Source organism: Podarcis muralis, chromosome 2 (genome assembly GCF_964188315.1).
Source record: "Podarcis muralis chromosome 2, rPodMur119.hap1.1, whole genome shotgun sequence".
NCBI classification, from domain to species: domain Eukaryota; kingdom Metazoa; phylum Chordata; class Lepidosauria; order Squamata; family Lacertidae; genus Podarcis; species Podarcis muralis.
In genome coordinates, this window is record NC_135656.1 from 8,938,388 (window position 1) to 8,944,072 (window position 5,685).

Below are 5,685 nucleotides of genomic sequence, written 5' to 3' on the forward strand. Positions count from 1 at the left end.
TACTGAAGCGGTTATATGTGATCCCACTCTCTTTTTTATTGTTCTATTTTTCAATTTTACAAACATCAAATAAAAGCAGAAAACAATAAACATATCCCCTTTGACTTCCCTCCCCCCTTTTGTGGATCCTTGCGTTATATTTTTTCCGCTGCATCGCCTTTATAATTCCAATTTTTAACTATTCCTTAGTTCAAAATTTTAACTACATATTTTAAATCAATCCTGCTAATGAATTTAATTGTTTACAGTATTTTTTCAAATAGATTATATACTTTCTCCAGTCTTTATGAAAAATTGATTCTTCCTGGTTTATAATTCTTTCCGTAAGTTTTGACATTTTAGCATAGTCCAATTTTTCCACCTGCCATTCTTCCTGACTGTATCTTCCTTCCATCTGTGGGCTTACAACATCCGGGTAGCTGTGGTCACATACATAAACAGTATTTTCTGGTCCTTCAGTATCTCCGCACCTAATCTTCCTAGAAGAAAAGCTTCTGGTTTCTTGCCACTCTCAACATGTTTGAGGGCGGAGAGGCAGCTTTGTTTCTGGCCAATGTGTCTCTTGTAACTTCCTGCTGAAATCCTCTATAATTTTTATGCCCAAATTCTTTATTTTCTGCCATGCTTTTGTTGCACTGTAGCCCCTTCAGACAACGTGATAGCACTGGGGTAGCATTGCAGAACAACTAATAAGGCTGAGTGATGTGTGGAGAGTGCAGTCTAAATCCATCGCTAGTTCACTATTATTGCTTCAATAAAGGTAAAGGGACCCCTGACCATTAGGTCCAGTCATGACCAACTCTGGGGTTGCGGCGCTCATCTCGCTTCATTGGCCAAGGGAGCCAGTGTACAGCTTCCGGGTCATGTGGCCAGCATGATGAAGCTGCTTCTGGAAAACCAGAGCAGCGCACGGGAACACCGTTTACCTTCCCGCCAGGGCGGTACCTCTTTATCTACTTGCACTTTGACGTGCTTTCGAACTGCTAGGTTGGCAGGAGCAGGGACCGAGCAACGGGAGCTCACCCCATCACGGGGATTCGAACCGCCGACCTTCAGATCAGCAAGTCCTAGGCTCTGTGGTTTAACCCACAGTGCCACCCGCGTCCCTATTGCTTCAATGGCATGTTGCTAATACATCCACAAAAAAGAACAGTCTGGAGGGGGCCAGGGATTTCCTCTGGTTCTTTCTCCCCCCTCTCTCTGTCTTCCAAAGCACTGCTTCTGTCACAAGACAAAAGAGAAAGTATCTGGTCACAGAATGAATGGAAATGTGGCCAGATGTGACAGCAGTGACGAATATGTCTGAAACCAATAGAGACAAAGAGAGTAACGGGCTGACAGTCTCAAAAACGGAGTGACAGTCACTCACAGGATGAGGTTACCAGATGCCCCTTCTAAGGAGAGCGCTTGGGGTCAGGCTGAAAGCTCACCCAGTCCAGCATCCTATTTCTCACAGTGGCCAACCAGATGTCCCTAGGATAGGCAGCTCACAAGCAAGGCAGTTATCTCCCCACTTTCATTTTGAAAGGCATGCTGCTGCTTCCAAACCATAGCATGTCTGTACAATATGAGTTTTAAAAATTGTCATGTACTAAGCTTGGATCCTAGAACGATAGGCAAGTAGGATCCTTGAATGCAACAACTGATTGGCTTGCAGGAAAAGACCAATCAGGCTCCAGGAGGAAGTTAAACAGCCTATTAGGCTGGTAGGATCGTAGAATGCAACAACTGATTGGCCTGCAGGAGAAGACCAATCAGGCTCCAGGAGGAAGTTAAACAGCCTATTAGGCTGGTAGGATCGTAGAATGCAACAACTGATTGGCCTGCAGGAGAAGACCAATCAGGCTCCAGGAGGGAAGCAGAATCAGCCAATCAGACGGGACTCATTGTGTAAATAATGTATATAAAAGCCTGAGGTTTGGGGGGCAATTAAATCACTGTTTTACAAGCTGCAATAAAGAGCATGAAATCACTACAGGACTCTGAGTATATTTCAAAATTTGTTTCTAAATTGTATTTTAAGCTGGTGGTAATCCACCTTGGTAACTAGGGGCGAAAAACAGGTCGTCAACAACAACAACAACAACAACAACAACAACAACAACATGGGGTGCCCTTTACTGCCAGACCTAGCTGTAATCCTCACAGCAGCCACCAAGAGAAACGAGGCTACATTCACAAGTGAGGTTTAAATGTACTGTTGCATTTTTCCTCTGCCTTAAATTTCTTAAAGCGCTCGTTTTTGAAAGGGTAAAATGTAGACTTTCAGTCAAAAGATAACAATTCTCCTCTGCTTTTGGTACAACAGCCCCATTCTGGAATCAAAAGCATTCTATGCATCGATGTCCTAAATTTCAACAGAGTTGGGCAGGTACTAGAAACAGGCCAAAGGCAGAAAGCAGTATCAGAGGTCAAAGTCAGGCCAAAGGTCATTCCCAAAGGAATCGACTTCAAGGGACTAACACAAGGATGAACCGGGGAGGTAGTATCCTGAGCAGCAATGGGAAGGCAAGGCTGTGCACACATTTTCAGAGCTATTTCACCTCTTTTTAATAAAGTGGCTCTAGGCGCGTTTCGGCAAGGGGATAACTAGAAAAGTATACCGGTAATTAAGAAACAAAAGGACATACACATCTGCCGAATGAGCTTTTAGGTCCCTTCATGGATAAGGAATTGGGTATTTATTCCCAGGTTTAGATGAAAGCGTGTCAAAAACTCATCTTCATCGGAACTTCAAATGGTACAGGGATAAAGTACTTGTATGTATTGCAGCATCTTAAAAAGTAGAGACATCACCTTGCCAACAAAGGTCCATATAGTAAAAGCTATGGTTTTCCCAGTCGTGATGTATGGAAGTGAGAGCTGGACCATAAAGAAGGCTGATCGCCAAAGAATTGATGCTTTTGAATTATGGTGCTGGAGGAGACTCTTGAGAGTCCCATGGACTGCAAGAAGATCAAACCGATCCTTTCTTAAGGAAATCAGCCCTGAGTGCTCACTGGAAGGACAGATCCTGAAGCTGAGGCTCCAATACTTTGGCCACCTCATGAGAAGAGAAGACTCCCTGGAAAAGACCCTGATGTTGGGAAAGATGGAGGGCACAAGGAGAAGGGGACGACAGAGGACGAGATGGTTGGATAGTGTTCTCGAGGCTACCAGCATGAGTTTGACCAAACTGTGGGAGGCAGTGGAAGACAGGAGTGCCTGGTGTGCTTTGGTCCATGGGGTCACAAAGAGTCGGACACAACTAAACAACAAATGTATTGCAGCAGCTTTCATGAAAATTTTACATCTGTGCAAAGCTCTGTCCAGGCAGGGTGTGTGGGTGGGTGTTTATATTGCACATCTTGTTGACCGGGACTAGTTTCGGAGTGGCAAGTGACGCTGCTTCTCTTACCACTAGAGTCCCCCCCAAAATTGCCCAGGCTTCTGTTCTGCCAAGGCTTGTTAGAGGACACTAGAGCAAGAATTGGATCACAACTACTCCATTTAAATCACATGGCTTGCCCCAAGGAATCTTGGGAACTGTCGCTTACATGTCTCAGAGCTACAATTCCTGCACCCTTAGCAGATGACAATACATTTCTGCCATTGGTTTTCTGCAGTTTCATACAACTCAGTGAATCTCCTTTATCACAAAGGCCCGAATCACCTCTGATATGTCCCTTATTTTTCAAAATGTGGCATTTCAACCCATGCATGGGATGTGCATATCTATATGCCCTGATTCTGTCCGCTTTTCCAAATGTGACTCTCTGGTTTCAACCATGAATAGACTTTTCTTCCTCCCTCTTTGTCAATTTCCGGTCTCTCCAGGGGAGGCAAGGACTGTGGAGGGTACATCTTTGGGTGGTAGGGGGCCCGGGGGGGGCGGGTGGCGCGGGAAGGGAATATAATTGAAGGGAGTGTTCTGTGCGGGGTATACTTTGTAAATTAGATTTCTAGTGGAATCCAATTTGGAGCAGACAGCGCCGGGTTGACAGCTACTAACTCGATTACCTGCACCTTCTAATGTTCATTCTGTGGGAATTGCCAGCCGGCTCAGCTTGCAAGGCGGATGGGTTTGATTTAGCAATGGCTTCAGTGGGGCATTTGCAGATCTGGGGAGGGGGGAACAAGCCCTGCTGTGAAGTGAAGCCATTGCGTTTCCCTCAGCCTCGACTGAGATGCTCAAGGCAATCAAAAGGCGCATGGGCAGCACTGCTTGGGAAGCCGCACCACTTCTCAGAATGCATAGCTGCCATGTCATGCCTCTTCCGTCAGGGCTGGGCCCAAGTCTGCCTGATCTGGGGTTTTAAGCATGTCCGCCCCACTGGTCTTCAAGCTCAGGAGCCTGGACAGCTCAGTTTTTGTTTTTTGTTTTTGTTTTTGTTTGTTTTGCTTTCCAACAGTTTTGTTGTTGTTGTTGTTTAGTCGTTTAGTCGTGTCCGACTCTTCGTGACCCCATGGACCAGAGCATGCCAGGCACTCCTGTCTTCCACTGCCTCTCGCAGTTTGGTCAAACTCATGCTGGTAGCTTCAAGAACACTGTCCAACCATCTCGTCCTCTGTCGTCCCCTTCTCCTTGTGCCCTCCATCTTTCCCAACATCAGGGTCTTTTCCAGGGAGTCTTCTCTTCTCATGAGGTGGCCAAAGTATTGGAGTCTCAGCTTCAGGATCTGTCCTTCAAGTTAGCACTCAGGTCTGATTTCCTTCAGAATGGATCGGTTTGATCTTCTTGCAGTCCATGGGACTCTCAAGAGTCTCCTCCAGCACCATAATTCAAAAGCATCAATTCTTCGGCGATCAGCCTTCTTTATGGTCCAGCTCTCACTTCCATACATCACTACTGGGAAAACCATAGCTTTTACTATACAGACCTTTTATAACGAATTTCACATCATGCTTCTTCATCATGCTTTAGAAATTCTTGGATATTATACCATCGTTCTTTGCAAGGCGCAGGACTGAGTCATCAGAAATCCCCCATTCTGCGAATTGCTCCACAAATTGCGTACGTTTTGTATTGGCCATTGACACTGCCTGTGACTTTATCAGCCTCAGAAATATTCATCTGGATGGAGGCATGGTCTTTAGCACCAATTATCCAGTTGCTAGCAGAGCATTTACGAGGAACATAGAGATCCACAAATTCCCCAGCATCGTTCTGCATTGTGTTTTTCTAGGGTTTTGCCACAAGTGACGTGCAACCAGAAATCCCTCCTCACACGCCGCAAGCCTAGGCCGGAAAGCCTGGACAGCTCAGTTAGTTAGAGTGTGGTGCTGATAAAGCCACTTCTGCACTAAGGAGGAGGTGGGGTTGCGGGCTTCACGCCCCCTCCACACACACGACGGCCCCACGCAATTGGGGGGATTCCTGGCCGTGTCACCCCCTAGTCAGCCAATCGGCTGGCTCTGGGGCGGGGCCTGCCCTATAAAGGCAGAACGCTGCCAGGGATCTCCCTCTTTGCTACCTGCCCTATAAGGTTTTCTTTTTGACCTTGCTATGGCGCTGTGGGTAAAAGCCTCAGCGCCTAGGGCTTGCCGATCGAAAGGTCGGCGGTTCGAATCCCCGTGGCGGGGTGCGCTCCCGTTGCTCGGTCCCAGCGCCTGCCAACCTAGCAGTTCGAAAGCACCCGCGGGTGCAAGTAGATAAATAGGGACCGCTTACTGGCGGGAAGGTAAACAGCGTTTCCGTGTGCTGCG

General features: G+C 46.8%; 1 pseudogene; it reads right to left on the reverse strand.

Moving 5' to 3' along the window:
• Positions 1–4,866: 4,866 nt before the first annotated feature.
• Positions 4,867–5,209, reverse strand: LOC114592705 (small ribosomal subunit protein eS21 pseudogene; annotated as a pseudogene).
• Between the last annotated feature and the right edge of the window lie 476 nt (positions 5,210–5,685).